The sequence below is a fragment of the Talpa occidentalis genome, unplaced genomic scaffold, assembly GCF_014898055.3.
Source record: "Talpa occidentalis isolate TD23 unplaced genomic scaffold, MPIMG_talOcc4v2.1 talOcc4.4, whole genome shotgun sequence".
Classification (NCBI taxonomy): Eukaryota; Metazoa; Chordata; class Mammalia; order Eulipotyphla; family Talpidae; genus Talpa; species Talpa occidentalis.
This window is the reverse complement of record NW_023604295.1, coordinates 53,673,193-53,693,339: the sequence shown is the minus strand read 5'-3', so window position 1 is coordinate 53,693,339 and position 20,147 is coordinate 53,673,193. Positions and strand designations below refer to the sequence as shown.

Below are 20,147 nucleotides of genomic sequence, written 5' to 3'. Positions count from 1 at the left end.
TGTTGTAGCAATAGTATACATGCCACCTACCCACTTCTTTGAATTCCCATGGGAAAAAAGGAACTAAATACATTAAATAAGATCATCTTTATACTTATCAATTATTCCTGTTTCCAACATGTTTATAGTATCCTGTTTATCTGCCTGGCAGAGGTAACAATTTTTTTAAATGGTCTTTAAGATTTATCTCTCATCTATAGTAGTAGGCTTTATTTTTTAATGTTTTTACTTTGATTTTGCTGTACAATCTTTTTGGGGGGGGAATTTTTTTTTTTTGATTGTGACTTTTTTAATATTTTATATAATTCTTACATCATTTTTCATCTTTGCACAATGTATGCATTTTCATTTTGGTTACATTCCCCATACAATTGCACCCCCCCCCTTATTTTGACTCTAGTCCTTCCTCTCTCTGCCCCTCTCCCCCCCACCCCATAGTGTGTCTCTGGTTTATAATTGCTTATTGATTTTGATTTTCACTTTGTATTAATTAGTCTTTTTCCTGGTCTCTTATTTAAATTTTCTAAATTCCTGCTATGAGTGAGACCATCCAGTATTTTTCTTTTTCTTTCTGACTTATTTCGCTGAGCATGATCCCTTCTAGCTCCATCCATGTTGCTGCAAACTGCATGTGTTTATCTTTTTTGATTGCTGAGTAATATTCCATTGTGTATATGTACCACATCTTCTTAATCTAGTCATATTAAAGAAACTAGCAACAACAAATGTTGGCAAGGTTGTGGAGAAAAAGGAACTCTCCTGCACTGCTGGTGGGAGTGCAAACTGGTCCAACCACTATGGAGAGCTGTGTGGAGATTTCTTGACCTACTAAACATAGAGCTTCCATATGATTCAGCAATTCCACTCCTAGGTATTTACCCTAAGGACACAGAAACATTAATTCAAAAGAGCACCTGCACCCCTATGTTTATAGCAGCGCTATTTACAATAGCTAAGCTATGGAAACAACCCAAATGCCTAAAAATAGAAGTACAATCTTTTTAAATATATTTTGCAAAAGTGCTGTATAATCTTTTAAAATATGTTTTGCAAAAACAATTTGATTAAGCCATAAACCATGTTTAATAATTCAAACCATAAAAACAGCAACACACAATTTGAAATTTGAGAGGATACATTTTCTCATTTACAAAGGTATCAGAGGGGACACCCTTTCTCCTGCTTGTTTCTCTTGTTTGAATACAAAGCAAAGTGCTTGTATAGACCTTTCTTATCTGAAATCTGTACTCTAAATTTTGGGTAAATAGACTTGATGTGAAAATCAGTATTGTAGATGGGATTGAAGAAGTGGCTAACTAAACTCCACTAACAGTTTTTCTATGATCTAACAACTTATCTTGAAACATTTTATAATAAATAACAATAATAAAGTACTAATAGCACCAAAATTATGACCCATTTTCCTTTGCACTTTTAATAATAGGCTCTATGACACAGGACTTTGCATACTTTAGAGAATATGCCATTTGTATTAAATTGAGATACATAAGATAGTCTAGATAATTTGAAATTTCATATATTAGCTTGAACCCATTTATAGTGGTCAATTAGCATTATTAAAACTCCATATTCTCTAAAACAAGAAATCAACCATTTTTAAACAAGTAAAGGTATCAAGTCATGACTGACTTTTAAAGGTGCTCCATTTTAGACCAATCACTGAATATGGTGTTTTGCAACTTCTAATTCTAATTTGAGATCCTCACCACATCACAAGACTTCTTCAAGACCAGTTTGTACTAATTATCTCCAGAAGAATCACAAGCATGTTTGCCATTGCTCTTGCAATGTATTCAATTCCCTTCCCAACTACAACTTCGAAAGCCCTATGTTCTAAAAGAAAAGAGAAAAAACAAAAATATTGGTTACTTTCCCAATTTTAAGGTAGTCCTGAGGATGGAAGAAAGCATACAACTTCCTTCTTATGAAGAGTCTTCACACACTAATTCATATTTGTACTTCATTTATTATTTTTACATGAATTCAGAAAGTGGGACAAGTAAAAAATAAAAGGTAATTCAAGCTATGGGGTAACTCTCCCTCAAAGAAGACCAGAAGAGTAATTTAAATTATCACTTTCTATCCTGGGTAGAGAATGAAACTAGCATGTCAGGACAAAGTGGACATGAAATGATCTCAAAGTTTTTTAAAGTACTTGTTTTCCTTAGGACTCTCAGAAGAACTTAGGACTCTGGCTATTATGTATGACAAGAAAGGAGCATTACTTTGTGTGACTGTGCTTTCAAAACAATCTTAGAGAACACTTCAGAAGGAAGAGCCAGGTATCTTACTAACAAGTGGCAAAAGGAAAAGCAAAGAATGGTGAGAGGTGGAGAGGACAGTGGCATTCTGTCCAAGAACAGTAGCAAACATCATCCCCTCCAGCACATCGAAATCAAGTAGAATGTGGCAGATTTTCAGCAAAAGACAGAAGATGAAGAATGCAAAACGTATCTCTAGCCAAAGGTAAAAGAAAAGGAAAGGAGCTGCATGGATGGAGTCTCCACTTGATGGTCGATACCAGGAGACATTACTCAAAATGATGTTGTATAGTTTCCATCCTCAGAGGAGTTAAGAAAAATTAAGACCACTGAATACCTGAGTGAAATATACATGAATTTGGGAGTCACGGCTCCAGAGCAGATCTCACTTCAGCCTAATGGGAGGAAATAGGAACAATTCGCTACTTGGTACTGTGTTAAAATTCTCTGGGTTACTTTGCTTTTCCTACCACATTAGGCTTGAGTTTTTCAGCATAAAAGCAGTTCTTTCTTTGACAGATAAGAGCTCAACTAACACTAACAACATAGAGAAAACCAGAAAACCAAACACAGGGGGAACCTGTATCTACTTCAGGTTGCTACAGGCTGTGGTGAGGCTGCACCCTGTTTTTACCTATGCCCCTCAGCAGGCCCGGTCTCAGAGTCTTAGCATCACCTCCTCCCTCAATCTGCTTGGTGTCCTCTTTCTTAGGAGGCTTCCGTTTCCTAGACCTTGAGAGGGTCTGGCAAACACAGCTTAGGAAACGAACAAAGCAACGTGGTGGTGATGCCAAAGATGTTACTGTAGGAGAAGAGGTTCTAGGCTCCTGGGGCACCAAGAGCTCACAGGACTGGATCTGACATTCCAGATGCTTCACACAGGCACCCTCATCCTCCTGACTCTGCATTCTGACCTGCAAGTAGAAGAAATTAAAAGTCCTCAGTGTTTAAGGCACATATGTAGAGAGAAGATGACTCTCTGAGCCACACTCTATCAGGATTCAAGGACTTTATTTTGTTTCTCAAGTTCCCATTTCCAATTTCTCCCCCTCCAGGTGAAGAGTTGTCATTATTTCTCTTTTGGAAATGTGATAAGCCCAGAATTTCCACTAGCCCATGCCTCATCCCAACCTCAGTGGTCAGGATCATCTTGCTGGGCAGCAAATAGGGTTGGCTTTGGATCTACCACCTTATCATCTTCGCTCTGTGGCTGCACCAAAGGTATTGGAACGATAGGGGCCAGTGGGTCTCCACTTTCTTCTTTCTCTTGTTCTCTCATTCTCTTTGTTCTAACAACCTTCCTAAGATATCTCTGTTTTGGGGGAGTGGCTCTGGCTTTTTCCTGTGGACTGGAGGCATGACAGGACCATGTGAAATGTCACCTACATGACTCTCAGATGTCCCCTCCAGTGACTCTGATGATGAATTCAAACTTCTCTTCAGAGGGTCATTCTCCAATAAGTAGAATTCATGCTCTGTGTCTTGTTCATCTGGAGATACATTCAAATCACCAGTGACATGTTTTGGGATAGAGATTGGAGCATCCCAACCTCTCTCCTTAAGGGCTGGCTTTTCTTTTTGACCCACTATGCTGACCCCGGCCAGCTTTTCAGGAACAAGGAGTTTGCAACAGAAGGACCAATAATCAAATCCTAAAGGAAATAGTTATACCCTGTTTTTTCCCAGTGATTTATCCTCAGCCATCATAGCCACAAGAGCTGTAACGATCTCAGATTTCCCTTCTAGATTTATCTTAAGGAGGTCAACAGCTTTGAAAAGTAAAGTCTTCGGTTATTCTTCTTGGCCTGGGAGAACACAGATTTCCTAAAAGGAGAGAAAAAGTCATTGATGTAATTGGTCTATGGACCATGGTGTTTCTCTTAGTCACACAAAAACTATGGCTTAATAAGATTCTAACAAACCTACCATGTTTAACAACTTACTAAAATTTCAGAGCAGTATTTCTGGAAGTAAGAAAATTATGTACATCAGAATCACCTGGGTGCTCTTTGAAAAAACAGATTTCAGGGAAGTAGCCCAGACCTATAATCGGAATCTCTAAAGCAGGATACCATGAATCTTTCACAAGTAACTTAGGTGATCTGCATGCATCCTAAAATTTGAAACCTACAACTAGTTAACAGCATATCAGGGGTTAAATCAAGTCATCTAACTCCCAGCAAATGTTCTTTCCAAAGAGGGAAGACTATAGAATGAGAAAGGGCTTTTTTGGTTCAAAGAGGAGCTTTAAAGCAGAAGTCAACATATGCCTGAGCATGTACTCCTAAGTAGTACCAATACTTCTGAGCTAGCGTCTGTGACCCTTAGTCATTCACACAAACAACTAGCTAACTGAATTCTGAAACAAGTTTCAAACAGATCTATCACTTGATAAGTAGGGGGAATTTAGTGAATACTTTCTAATCTCATTTGCCTAGGAAAGCATGCTTTGTGGTCTCTTTTTGACTAAAGAGAAAATCCTACGGCTAGGTAATGGAAATACTGTCATTATTCATTTCTTGTAGTTATTGTGGCCTGCTGAATATAGTTCCACAGTGTAGTGATCACATGTTTCAAGGAACATGGATGTAGGGATATGTTATCTAAGAAGCCTAACCCAAGATGCTCTTTAATAATGAAAATGTCCCCAATATTAAGAATTATCTTGCCCAGAGTCTTGAGGCTATTCTTATATTCTGGGTTTTCTAAAAGCTCAGGTCTATCCAGAACTCTCTGTTCTACTTTAATGTCCACATGTTCCTCTTGTAATTACTTTGCCTTCACAAAGTAGGTACTTCGCAAACATTTGTTGACTGATGGGTAAGTGAATGAATGAAACTTCTGCTCTAAGTAAGTTCCTTGATTTATGGCTGTTAAGAATGAAGCAGCATTGGTAAATTCTGTAAGAGGATATCCAATACTTTTAAGTTACCCTCCAGTGAGGTTAACAGTGCCTTCACACAGTAAAGGTCAATACAAGTTTCATGAGTGAATTAATGTATTTGATGTAAACCACTTAAATTACAGGTCAACTCCAAAGGACATTCCTTGCCACAAAGATGGTAAAGGACCAACTATATTTACTGATATACTAACATGGAATTCTTTATTATCACAGCATCAATTCTACCCTGTTAGGAAAATCTGGTAAAATCTTTCAGAAAAAAGAAGTTAATGGGGCAAATCTGAAAGTCAGTCTGGCTTCTGCACCACCTGGCAATGGCCCTGGGCCAGGTCTTCTTCATGCCTCAACTGCCCTTTGACAAGGCTCTACTCCCTCTAACCCATTCGCCATTGAGGAGTGATCATTGTTAGAATGATCTTTATGAAACACTCCCCTATTTAAAGCTCTTTTCCCTATTCCCCCAGCAAGACACAGGGGCTTTGTGATCTGATTCACACTATCTGTCCAAATTTCAAGTCTATCATTCACCCTCAGATATCTTAGATTCTATGAAAACAAGTCACTTTCCATTTCCTGAGAGCATCATATTTCTTTGAATATTCTGCTTTGCCTGCAATGCTTCTTCCTTCTCCTCTTCACTATCTGGCCTACCTATAGCATCACCTCTTCCAAGCAAACAGCCTATTGCATCAGGGAGAAAAAAAATGATTTGGTTCAAGTAAAATTGTATACCTTCAAAAGTCTTCCCACTGAATTACAATAATCTCTTTAGTTATCTGTCTTCTTCACTATTTCTGGTACTCCTTGAGGGTAGGAACTCTTGTGACTTTCTAGGTCCCTAGTGTCTCCCTGGTGCCTGGCATCTGCAGTGTGCTCAGTCAGCGTGTTTGTGGACTTCAAAATACAGGTCTTTACAGGCTGTCTCCCAGGGCCTGGGTTCCAGAGGCTGAATTGCCCCTCTTTTGGAATGCTCGAACACCTTAGAGCTTAGGGGATAAAGATAAGCAGTACTGGCCAGGACTCAACACTATAAATCCAACTACCAATCAAGAGCTTGTGATGTCAGTAGCTGGCTTCACAGAGAAAATAAAGAGCTATTGAGGCAGTAGTCAGTACTCAGCACAATTCTATACTAGGTTACTCCCTCCTTTTGCCCCTCCCGAATCATAAGGAAGACTAGCTGCAGGAGGTCCAACAGCTACAATTCTTCAGACCTCTGGCTCTTTACAGGCCCATTTCCCTCCCACCGCTACCACAGTCTGCCTCTTGGCAGAGTCTTAGCACCCACCTCCCATCTCTACCTCCTGTATCATGCAGATCTTCCCACAACCCTGGATTGCCGGGAGTGGTTAGCCACAATCAGTTACCACATTCCCATAGGACACACACCCAACTCCAAGCTCTGCCTCTCCCTTTTGGTATCCTTACCTGAGGAACCTCTCCCCAAAGGCTACATAGACTCATAGGCAGGGATGTTGTTCAATCCACAGAGGTCAGTTGCCAGACAAGATGCCTGAGTTATACCACATGAATCTCTCTGGATCTAGCATCCATGATTCCCCTGGATTTCACACATCAGAAATTATTTTTTTTTCACATCAGAAATTGGGTGTAAAATACTTGTGAATTCACGTTTAAAAATCTGAGCTCATTTTTCTCCACAAATCTATTGTAACTTCACCTATTTTGTGAGTGATTTTCCCCCACTGTCATATATTACTTGAAGCAAAGCTGAGACTATTAAATCCCTTGGATGAATTTGCTGCCTATACACACTCTAAGCCAACTTAAAAGCCTGAAACAACAAACTCCTGGTCACTGGACTTCTGGCTAGTCCTACAGAAGAGACTAGAGAGAAATTTCATTAATTATTATTGACAGTGAAATGACTATCCTTCTTTAGAAAGGGGAAATAAATGATTGGCATGAACCAACTTAGCTTCTCAGTGACTCTGGAGAATTAAATAACTGAAGCATCAGACAACAATTTTCTTTGAAAATGACCTTTCATATTAAATGAAAAGCTGAAGAGCTAGTCTCAAAGGGAAAGAAAATGAATAATCAGTGAGGGCAACTACTCATTCCCAAGTATCAGGGAAAAAGAAAGTAAGATATGAGAGTAAATATCATAGCCTGCTGTATTATAAATTCAGCATATGATTATATTCAGGGCAACATTTATTGAGAACCTACTAGGAATCAATCACTGGAAAAGTTGCTCTTGCATGGCTACCAAAAATGCTACAATAATCAATATAACTTAAACTGGTTGTTTTCTAATGTTATCATGCATGAGAATTACATGGAGGGATTTTATTTAATTTTTTTAATTTTATTTTTATATTCCCCATACAACTGCAACCCCCTTGGGCCTCCCCTGGTGGCGCAGCAGTTGAACGCTGGGCTGCGAAGCTGCCCACAGCCTCTGCAGCACCGGTTTGATCCCCAGCCACCGGGCGAGGGTCCCACATGGTGCACAGACCTCTCCTGCCATGCCTGCTGCTCCCCTCAGCAGTGTACTTCTTTGTCATTCTCCCTCTTCTGCTCCCCGGTCTGGCTCTAGTGAATTCTCTCAGCCTCCCATGCTTCTGACTGTACCCAGTGCTTGTCTAAATAAATAAATCTTTAAAAAAAAATTGCAACCCCCTTATTTTGACCCCAATCACTCCTTTCCCTGCCCACCCCCCCCCCATAGTGTGTCTCTGGGTCATAGTTGTTTGTTGATTTTGATTTTTTCTTTCTTATAGTTATTCTTTTTCCTGGTCCCTTATTTAGGTTCTCTAGATTCCTGCTATGAGTGATACCATCCTGTGTTTTTCTTTTTCTTTCTGGCTTATTTTGCTGAGCATGATCCCTTCCAGCTCCATCCAGGTTGCTGCAAATTGCATGTGTTTATCCTTTTTGATTGTTGAGTAATATTCCATCGTGTATAACACATGGAGGGCTTTTAAAACTGATTGTTACACCTCATACTTACTTCTCCTTTCATAAGTCTAGATGAACAAATGAGAAGATGACACTTCTGGTCTGCACTTTGAGAACCACTGAAGTAAATGATTTCAAAAGTTGAGATCCACTGACTAAGAACAGGTTTTCAACTACAGGTTTTGAACTTATTGGGGATTCCTAACCACTTATAACCAAATGAAGAGGTAATGATTCTGAAATGATTATCTGCTAGGTTGAACCATTCAGCCATCCTGCCCTACCACCTGCGTTTTGAGTTTTTAGGCTATGGCTCTAAGGCAGTATGTTGGAAATGTAGATATTATTGACACTGCCTTGCCAATAGAGCTTTACTCCACAAGTGCCTCTGTCCTTCCACAACACTCCTTGCAGCCTCAACCTCAGACTAGTTATGAGCTTCAAAATGTGAATGTCAAAGAAGCTCTCTATTAAACAGCTAGAATTGCACATATAAAGTAGCCATGAAATAGTTTTATTTTTTTTTTCCAAGAAATTATTTGAGTACTATCCCTTTAAGTTCTTGCTCTTGTCTAAAATTACATCTCATTTTAAAACTTTACCCCTCTAGGCCGAAAATCAATGCAGAAAAAAGAAATGCTATAAACTTTGATTTAGCCTAGTAAAACAGGAACAAATAATACACTCACTGGGTGGTTAAATCTGATAATATTTTGTGCTGAATTTTTTGTATTAATTCAATTAAAAATCCTATGGTCATTCACCAGAATGCATACAGATCACCAAAGTGTTATAGTATTACATATTTGGTTTTAAAATAGCCTATATTAATTTGGTGTCTTTATTTATTAACCTATACACTTAAGTAGAGCTTCTTCCAAATATAATTTATTGTAACCATTTATATTTATGCTTTTTAAAAACCTCAGCTGGCTGACATCATTATGGTGCTTAAAATTCCAATTAAAGAGAGAGAAACACTAATCAGAAAGCATATTAGAGTTGTATTGATGTGACCATCAGAACATCACTTAAAAGTTCTGGAGAATCCATGGCTCCTCTAAGTCTTCCTTCAATCAGCAGGATCCCTGGCAAAGGAATATTGCCATTTTATGCAAGCTGGGGCCATTCAAAATTACTGCATCATTTGGTCACATCTAATCCTGCCAGAGTTTCTAGCCAAAGAGTCAATGATGCTGGGCTCTCCTCATGCCTTTGCTAATGACAGCCTTGGAGCATTCCAGAAAACATTAGTATTTCCTTTCTTTAACCATAAATGGCACATAACTCTTCCAAATTCTTAGTCTATAATTTCTCATAAAACTCTTGGAGATCTTCTGGTGAAGATAAATGACAAGAATTATTGAACTTTAAATTGTTATCTTTCAGTGTTGTATACACTGGATCATAACTCTATGGCGTTGGTTCCCTCATAAAACTGAACCACGAAGCCATTCTTTTCATTTCAAGCTTAGCACACAGGCCCATGGGTGAAGCAATATAAACACTTTAGAGTAATTACTCAAAACCAAATCTCTTCTGCAAAAACAGACTTGCAACTCAATGGTGTATAATCTCTCCTCTGAACCTGTGAAGTTTGTAGTTTTCAGGCCACCCAAGTAGGGTGGTGTGAATAATATCAGGTGCTTAAGTGCGACAGGCCTGAGGACTATCTGTAATTATAGAACTTAGGTTGAGTTCCAGCCCCACCACTCTGTTGGCCTAGACAAGACATCAAGTCAGGTGACTGTTTGTTGGGGAGGGAAAAGTGAGCTGTCAGGTTTATAGACTATTTCTTACCTCAGTTCCACAGAATTAGTTAAATCAGACTCACAGGACCATGACACATTCTTACCATTGTTCCATGCATGGTCTGCTTTTTTATGTATTGCCTTACAAGTTCTTTTTTCATGTATCTACTCTTAGGGTATATTGGAAAAAAAGTTATGCAAAATGTACCCTAGAAATATACATATAAATATTCATAGAGGCACTATTTATAACATAAAAATTTTGGAAAAAATCCAAATGTCCTTTGACAGGATAGGGTGACAGACGCTCATGATCGAACAGTAAACAACAATCAAGTGAGTACTCCAGTACCTGCACCGCCACCGAGTCATTTAATGTCTTTGAGTTTCTGTTTTGCCTGCTTAGCAATGATACCATCTACCCTATCCTTTTCTGAGGATTAAGCAGAGATTATATATAAAAATCCTTTGAAAATTACAACTAGTAGCTGTTAGTTATTTTCTCCTACATCCTCTATTACTTCTCTGGTTATTTAAGAATAATATGGAGGGCCTCCCCTGGTGGCGCAGGCAGTTGAACACTGTGCTGTGAGGCTGTCCACAGCCTCTGCAGTGCCAGTTCGATCCTGGCCGGCGGGTGAGGGTCCCACATGGTGAGGCAGACCTCTCCTGTCATGCCTGCTGCTCCCCTCAGCAGTGTATTTCATCAGTCTGCCTGTTCTGCTCCCACTCTGTCTCTGGAGAATCCTCTCACCCTCCCACGAATCTGGCCTGTACCCCAGTTCTTGTATAAATAAATAAATAAATCTTTAAAAAAAAAGAAGAAGAATATGGAAATGTCATAGAAAAGAAAAGAAAAACAATGTAATCTAGAGGAGACATAGGGGGAGTCACACCGCAGGGTTCAAATCTCTAATCCAACATTTATTTTCTGTGTGGACTCAGGTAAGTTAATTAACCTCTGTAAACTTCATTTCTCACTCATGTAAAGTGGAAACTAAATTACACTGACTTAAGAAGGCTCCATTGATGAAATCTAAGTATTTAGCACACTGCCTGATATACCATAAGTATGGGGAGCATTGATAACTATTAATAGGGACTCCTTTTACATTTGTCAAATACAACAGAGCTGCTTTCCCCTGTCCTTACCCAGCCCAGCCTTCACCTTTTCAATACACACACACAAACACACACTTTTGCATACATATATTTTCTTTGTTTTTGCCCATTATTTAGTTTTTTATATCTAGATTAAGGGTACACTAATTAGGCTCAGAGTTCCTGCCATGAAATCAGGAAAAAATTTGGCACAAAAATCAGGCCCTAAGGCACTGAACTCTAATAACAAAAAAGCAATTCAAAAATTATACCAAACTATATAAAACTATATAAAAAAAGCAATACAAAAAATATTTAGTACACCAATGTGAACCTACTACCTAACATGAAGAGATACACACACACTCATGTCTGTCATATTAAGGGTCCAATTCTTTTAGAAGAATAACCACAGAACCATCCTTGGTAGTCAAGCATCTTCTCTTTTAGATGTGAATGTTCATGAGATGGAGAAAGGGTCATTTCATAAGCCAAACATGCCCCTTTGCAGCTGTGGCAGCCTACCCTTTACAAGGGCACTGGCCATGGGCAGTCTGGACCTCTAGACTATGCAAATGCAGCCGATCAACAACTGGCAAGCGCCTTCCTAATTGATGTCAGCATGTCCTAATGGGTGAGGGATCTTCAGTTGGATAGGTATTCATGAGCAACTGCTCCTGGAATGCTCCACAGCCTGATAATTAACAGCTGTGTGCTGCAATTAATTTTTATTTGTGCCTTAGATATTCATGCAAGATATTATTTCTTGTATATGACACATTCATAATACATGCCCAGTTTCAAAACAGTAATAAGAAAATAAGATCAGTTTTGTCTTTAGCTTCTTCTTAATTCAACCGCTCTGCCATTTGTATCGCTAAACACCAGGCAACCTTGTATTTTTTTTTAAATATTTATTTATTTATTTATACAAGAACCAGTGTACAGGACAGATTCGCGGGAGGGTGAGAGGATTCACCAGAGACAGAGTGGGGAACAGAACAGGCAGACTGACAAAATACACTGCTGAGGGGAGCAGCGGGCATGACAGGAGAGGTCTGCTTCGCCATGTGGGACCCTCACCGGCTGACCGGGATCGAACCGGCGCTGCAGAGGCTGAGGACAGCCTCACAGCGTGGCACTCAACTGCCTGCACCACCAGGGGAGGCCAGGCTACCTTGTATTTTGCAAGCAAATTCCAAAACCCAAGCAAAAGCCAATGGGAAAAGCTGGCAAAAGCATCCAAGGTTTTCCCTGGGCATTCATAACCCCTTAGAGAGAGCCAGAAGGGACAATCTAAATTAAGGTAATGACACTGAGGTCTCAGCAGTCTTAATTCACCTACTTGGCCCCTGTGGGCATGTTATTTCATTGAGCAATGGTTAATTGAATGTCCAGTATGCATACAATATTGTTCAGAAATTTCCAAATGAAGAGATAGTGTGGTGTTTTTCCAGATCTTTTCCAGTTTTATGATTTTACAAGTTAGTAAATCTAGAAAACACACAGAGCAGGATCTCAAGGAGTTCTGAAAGTAAAATCAGATTACACAAATAAAATAATCACAATACAAGGATCAATAAGTGCCAAATACGAGAGGCAAGTGTAAGAGAGGAGAGAGTGCTTTCAGAGCTATTTTGAAGAGCTCTATGGCAGTGGTTCTCAAACTCAAGCCATGTATGAGGATTTGCTGAAACAGATCATTCAGTGTCCCCTCCAGATCTTCTAATTCAGAATTTCTAATTCAGTAGATCTGGGGTTGGACCCCCAAATCTATGTCTCACACAATTTTTCAGGTAATGCTGATCATACTGGTTTATGAATCACATCTTGAGATCCAGTGCTCTTTGAGAAGCCATGAATGTTTAGTGTGCAAAAGAAAATCATGATGGAAGAAATGCTTTTGGAAAGTTAATCTAGAGAGAGTGGAAAAAATCAACCAGAAGGAGGTTTACAGATTTACAGCAGACCCGGGGGAGGCAACGGTCCAGAACCAGAACTTGGATTTCAAAAATTGGCTTGATTATCAAATTGACTATTTGGTGACAGCTCAAAAAAATTCCTGATGCACAGAATGGTGCCTTCAGTCAGGATGAATTGGTAATACTGTATCCAGATCTCTCCAGGAATGGCAAAGAATCCCCTCGAAGCCACATCTAGACTTATATGGAGCTCTCCATATTGTCCAAATATGATAGGTTCCAAATTCTTGCATATGTATTTCTTTTCAGTTTCTTGCAGTTCTTGAAATTTACACCATTATTACTTTGTGTTAATATGCTGAACTCCCTAAAGTTTGTAAAAGTTGGTGTATAATATTCTGTCCTTCAATTAGAAACTCTTGTCCCTTTGTCACCATGAGGGGACAAAAATGGTTTTTATCATGAACTTCAGCATTAGGATCTCAGCTCTCCTACTGTTACTTCGTAGGGAATCATTTGGGTCCCCTACGCCAGCCTGTAATTTAAGACATAAGAATCTCTGCAGCTTTGCTACATGGAGAGGAACTTTGGAACATGAGTTATAAGCACGTGTAGGGTAAATGAAGATTGCTGAGGCTTTTGTGCTATTGGCCTCTGTGGCTATCACCTGTGGCCTTGACTGCACATTGACCTGGGGCACGCATGCCTAATGGTGGACACCTGGAGTATGGTGTGGGCATGCGTAAATGGGTACACCTGAGCCTGGAGGCTGAGCCTATAAGGGTGGCATCATAGAAGATGGTGTGCAGCAGAGGGTGGCAGAAAGATGGAGGAGCCACAGCTATGAGAGTAAGAGACCATGAGAGAATACCAGAGACCCCAGAAAGAGTAAAGATTCACCAGGGGCTGGGAGGCCTGCCAGCCTCCTGGCCCCCCCAGCACCTCTGCCTGCCCTGTACCTGGTTGCCTCACTACAAGTGGCATAGAAAGATCATTAAAAGCCTGAAAAAGTCACCGAGGGTTCCAGGACTCTCCTTCACCTGTCTGCCCAGATTCACAGAGAACCTGCTCCAGTCCTTGCTGGCACAACAGCATGTCAGCAAATTGCAAGTACATAATGGTTACTGAGTGGTCTTTTCTAGCTCCCCTTCATAGGATCTGCCCTGCTTTGCTGTGTCAAGTCAGCCAGCCAAGGTCTCTCAGCTGCCATGCCCCAACCACCTTTCCTCAGCTTCCCCATGCCAAATGTTTCAACTGCTTTAACTACTTGACTCCCCATCTGCCCTTCACCATGCCCAAATCCAGAGCTCTTTCCTCACTTCTGTCAAAAGGTCACAAAGTTCAAATGCACTAAGAAGGATATCCATCTGAAGTCACATAAGTGTCTTGTACTTCTTGGCCCCTCTTTGCTTTGCTCACCTGTTCCAATAATTTACCATGTGTGCCAAAGTCCCAGTCACTTTGTCAGCCCAGATCCTGATATTCATCACTTTGTCAGGCCAGATCTTGTCCTAACCCTTTCTCAAGTATTTCAGAATCAATGTACAGCTATCTGTAATCTACCCCTTTCCTTTTCCAAAACAAGGGACAAAACAAGCCAAAGAACGTTAATAATGTTCTTTGCTATTCATTGTCCAAAGGATCAAGCTTCCACAGTAAGTAAAGTTGAGGAAATTCAAACCAGATTCCCTAGTCTTCCGTCTGCTGGCTCTTCCCCAGTTGGCTCATATTATGGCAAAGTGTACTCAGTCCCTTTTGGTCCAAGTCTCTTAGGGTTCCTCTGTCCTTATCCAGGCACTGATACCCCAGGAGAAGGGATGACACTCCAATCTGTCTCCTGTCAGCTGACCTTAGGACTTGCTGCTACTGGGTTCTGCAGACACAAAGTTTAAGAATTTAGTCAGATGCTGAGGATACAAAGATGAATTAAAAACACTGCTGCTATTTTCATGGAGCTTTCAGTTTAGTGCTCATGTACCATTGCCATGAATTCCTAAATTTAGATGAAATAACAAAAAATTAAAGTACAAGTGAGAATCCTAATGCTCTTGGGAGGTAGGCCAGAAACTTATTTTTATACTCAACATGCATCTCAATGTGTAAGAAGTTGACTTGAAATTACTTAGAGAGAAAGTATTTACACCTGTTGCAGTCTGTTTGATGGCCCAGACAAAAAAGCGTTTCTAAAGATTTTGTCACACTGTAATGCAATCTTCCTCAATTGTTGCCCCAGGTGCCTGCCCCTCATTGAAATATATCATTAAGAGTGTCTACGTGTGAGATAAAATGAAATGGGCACAAGAATAAAAGGAGATTCTTTTCCCACCTCCTAAAGTTGGTACTAGTAAAAAAATAAAATCATGAAATTTTGTTTCTAATACAAACATCAACTTTTCACCTGGCAGCAAAATTCTTCTACTTTCCTGCTAAGGTATTTGTGATTATAAGGAATATTTATTGTATAAAATTTAGCCAATATAGGAAATCACAAAGAGAAGAAAACATCTGTAATCTAAGTGACTAGCAATAATCATTTTTACTATTTTGGCTTAATTCCTTCCAGTGTTCTTTATTTTTCCATGCATGTATGTATATATATCTACATATAATCATTTTGCATAGCTCTGATCATGCCATGTGCATATAATTTTGCACCCTACTTTTTTTTATCATTAGATGAAAATTATGTTCTTGTATAATTAAATATTATTTGAAAACATCAGAAAAGCTAAGTCTCCATACTTAAAGTCATTTTAGCTATTAATCTAAGCTCCAATATTTTGCGAGAGAAAGACCTATTTCTCACTTACTCTAAGCTTGACCTTGCAATCACAGCAAATCAAAAAGGGAAAAAGGAAAGAATTAATAATAAAATCTGTAAATTAATTGAAAAATAGGACATTCTTGCAAAATGCACTTTCCTCTCTGAAAAAATTCCTGCAGGGTAGTTTATCTCTTGTCAGACCCACTAGACAAGTACTTTAAGATTTTACAGTAGACTATCAGCCCTCATCCTGGAGGTATTTTTTAAAAGGCATTTTTTAAAAATCAGAACTGCCATTAGAAAACTCAAGGAAACATGACTTGGCAACAATCTGTTTAAAAAAAGTGAGGAATTTTCATTAAATTGACACAAGCTTGTATTGAAAAAACATGTGATTTTCTATAAAAATAATAGAAAAATAAAGCATTAAAAAATCTAATAACTTTCGTATGGTGTTTACAGGTGATAAACCATTTTATTTTTAATTTTGATTTCTTTTTCCAATTATGTTTATTGAGGTAAAATTGGTTTACATCATTATACTTGTTTTGGAGTTATAGTTTCCAGCTTCTACAAATGTATGTTTTCATACCATGCCCACAACCAATTCCTTGATGATACTCCACCTTGCTCCATCCCCATTCCCACTCCCTACCCTCCCCTTCAGTTTGCTCAGTTATGCATTTAAATGTCAAGGGATGTTATTGGTTTGGTTTTGCCTTTACCTTTCTTTTGTTTCTTCACAATCCACATGTAAATGAAACCATCCAGTATTTGTATTTCTCTTTTGGACTTATTTCCCTTAGTATTATCCTCTGTCCTCACCAAATGGCAAGAGTTCATCTTTTTTTTTCCTAGTTGAGCACTACTCCAGTGTGTGTGTGTGTGTGTGTGTGTGTGTGTGTGTGTGTGTGTACCACATATTTCAGATCCATTCCTCTGTCTTTGGGCACTTAGGCTGTTTCCATAATTTGGTTGTCATAAATAGGGCTGCAATGAAAATTAGGAGAATCCCTAATAATTAATCCCTTCTAATTAATATTATTGCATTCTTCGGGCAGACACCTAAAAGTGGATCATATGGTAGGTCTATTTTTAATATTCTGAGAAACCTCCATATTGTTTTCCATAGGGGCTGGACAAGTCTATAAAATCCAACCAACAGTTAATGAGGGTTCGTTTCCCCCCATATCCTCACCAACACTCGCTTCTGGTATTTTTGATATGGGCCATTCTCAGAGGTGTAAAATGGCCTCTCATTGTGATTTTGATTTGCATTTCCCTGATGGTAAGTGATGATGAGTATTGGCAATCTGTAGGTCTTCTTTTGAAAAGTGTCCATTTAGCTCATCTGCCTTTTTATGATCGAGTTAATTGTTTTCTTTTTGTCGAGTTGCATGAGTTTTTTATATGTTTTAATAACAGTCGTTTGCCAGAGTACTATGTGCAAATATTTTCTCCCATTTGGTAGGTGTCTTTTTCCTTTACTGATAGTTTCTTTTGCTGAGCAGAAGATTTTTAGCTTGATATAATCCCATTTGTTTTTGTCTGCTTTTGCTTCTCTTGCCATTGGAGACAAATTCCCAAAGACATCTTTGAAATCAGCCAGTGTCATGGGATGTTTTGCCTGTATTTCTCAAGTCATTCTTTTTTTTCTGCATTGCTGCATTTTCTTCCATTTCTTTGAATTTCTTTAGCATGGCAATTTTGAACTCTCTGATAGGAAGTTAAGCTCTTTCGTATCTTTGTAGTTGGATTCTGCAGAGCTGCTCCCTCCTCATGGTGATACACTCCCTTGAGGTCACAAGTTGCCATGTGTTGTATTTTTTTTTCTTGTCTGACCATTTTGCTGTATTAGATCTTTTACCCTGGAGTTCTATACTTTTCAGCAGTAGCAAATTGGAAGCTTCTGGGGAAGCCCAAGAGAACACAAGAGAAGGCAGTTACCAGTCCTGAATCTCCACAGCGGCCCCAGCAATTAGGGTATAGGGATAAAGGGGGAAAAATATCCTTTTTTCACAGGTGCTGTTCACTGTGGTTATTTGTAGTGTTTTACTATCCACTCTGGAACAGGTCCAGAGGTCCTACGGTGGGGAAGGAGGGGTGACAATTCAGTCTTTCCTAAGCCAGTGGCCTTGACACCCCCTGCCAAAAAGGCTATATAGGCAGTATGCTCAGAGGTGCTGCACTTTACCCCCACAAAGTGAGAAAAGTGCCAGGAGTAGTGCCACTTCCAGACCCTTAGGTCTCCTCCCCAAGGCTGTCCTCAAAAAACAACTGGACAGGGAAAAACAACAAACCAAAACGACCAACAAGAACAAACGACGCAGCAAGCGGGACTGTGAGTGGAAAGGAACTATTGCAGCCACCACACCCCGTGAACGGGAGCTGAGGCGAACCCTGCAGGATCCACCGTGGCGGTGAGCGAACGGCTCCGGGCGCCATTAGAGAAGAACAAAGACCCCGGGAGACGCGCACACAGCCCGGGCTGCCGGTAAGCTGGCGCGGAGAGCGGCGCGCTCGGCGCGCTTGAAAAGCAAGTGCAGACCTGGATCGCGGCTGCCCAGGTCCCCGCGCCTGCGACCTAGGCTTGCGGGGAGACGACCTAGGCTTGCGGGGAGACGAGCGGAGGTCCTCACTGAGGTGAAGGTCCCTCCCTGAGTGAGCAGGAACCAGGCGCCCAGGCACGGGAGCGGTGCAAAAGGCGCCATTCCCGCGCCACTGAACTGGGCTACAGCCCGCGTCCTGGAACTGAGGGCTTTGAACTGAGACCCAGGGCACGAAAATTCGGGGCGTGGGTTCTCCACGACGGTGGGGCACAAGGCAGACACAGCACCCCAAAGCTGTTGAGGTGTACCCTACCATTCCTGCTCTGTTCTCTGTCCCACGGGGTGGGGGGAGGCGAAAAACAGCCCCCCAAGGACAATAGGAGAGATCTCTGGCGCCACCTAGCGACCAGGAAAAAAAAAAAGTCACTAACACCCTATAAAACAGGACATTTCTTAAGACTGCTTGAAAAGGGCAGGTTTCTGGAGGACCCATTGGCCAGCCGGGAAGTTATTCCACGCCAGGCCCCTTCCGACCAGCAGTCTGAGCCCACAGAGGGAGCAGGCACCCACGTCCGGGGCAGACCGGGTGCGCAGAAGAGTGTGCCTGAAACCGGAGGCGCAGGGACTGCATCCCGCTTCGCCATTTGAGAACAGGGACATTTCTTCAGTAAAAACTGCCTAAATCCAGCAGAAAGCTCCCCCAGAAGACAGAGATGGCTCCTGGAAGAGCCAGAGGGGAGCGGAGAAGTTCACCCAAGATGTCAGTCAGTCCGAGCAACACAGTGTCCCAACGCATACGACAAATTAGAAAACAGACAGTAGGGAGTAGAAGAACCACACGCAACCTAAAAACTCCTCAGGAAAGAAGCACACCACAAAAAGAAAACCACTCCCCAGATTGCAACGACAGCAACTTGGAAGAACTTCTGAGCCTTCCAGAAAGAGAATTTAAAATTGCCATGATTAAAAAAGTGATAGATCAGAAGAAGGAAATTGAGTCCCTAAAGAGGGAAGTAAGAGAAATGCAGGAGATCAAAGAATTAATGGAGGAACTAAAGAACTCTGGGAAAAGCAATGAAAGCAGAATAGATGAAATGGAAGAACGAATAAGTAATCTTGAAGACACAGAAATAAAAAGAACCAAAACAGAAAAGGAAAGAGAAGTACGAAGGAAAAAGAATGAAGAAAGACTTCGGGAACTATCTGACTCCATGAGGAAAGGAAATATAAGAGTTATAGGAATTCCAGAAGGAGAGGAGAGAGATGTAGGAACAGAGAAAATATTCATGGATATAATTGAAGAGAACTTCCCAAATGAGAAGAAGGAGCTGAAAATTGATATACAAGAAGAAAGAAGAACACCAAACTTCCACGACGAAAGGAAAAACACAGCAAGACACATAATAGTAAAGCTCTCAAGAATCCAGGACAAGGAAAAAATAATGAAGCTGACAAGAGGGAAGAAACAGATAACATTCAAAGGAAAACCAATCAGGCTGACATCAGACTTCTCTGAAGAAACACTACGGGCAAGGAGAGAGTGGAGGGACATAGTCAACAGACTCCAAGAAAACAGATGCCAACCAAGAATACTCTATCCCGCAAAGCTCTCTTTCCTCCATGAAGAAAGAATATGGACCTTCCCAGACAAAGAGAAACTCCGGAATTTCATTGCGACTAAACCCCCACTCCAAAAAATACTACAAGGAATCCTAAAGCCAGAACCTCAGAGGGACGAATAACAATGAAAGAAGACCAAAAAAAAAAAAAAAGTTATTAAAAGAATAAATAAATAAAATCAAAGGAAAGACAAACATAATGGCAAATACAGATGCTAACATATCAATATTAACTCTAAATGTAAATGGACTAAACTCTTCAATAAAAAGACACAGAGTTGCAGCCTGGATTAAGAAACAAAACCCAACCTTTTGCTGTCTCCAGGAAA

The 20,147-nt window shown here is 40.3% G+C and overlaps 1 long non-coding RNA gene across 2 annotated transcripts in view; it reads right to left on the bottom strand.

Moving 5' to 3' along the window:
* Positions 1 to 1,075: 1,075 nt before the first annotated feature.
* The window catches only part of LOC119257538 (uncharacterized), a 56,938-nt gene continuing 37,866 nt past the window's right edge, over positions 1,076 to 20,147 (bottom strand). For both annotated transcript variants that reach the window (XR_008553875.1, XR_005128052.2), the window contains exons 2-3: positions 3,954 to 4,106; positions 1,076 to 3,196 (exon numbers count right to left, since the gene is read on the bottom strand). This is a non-coding gene — a long non-coding RNA (uncharacterized LOC119257538). The remainder of the gene's footprint in view (positions 3,197 to 3,953; positions 4,107 to 20,147) is intronic.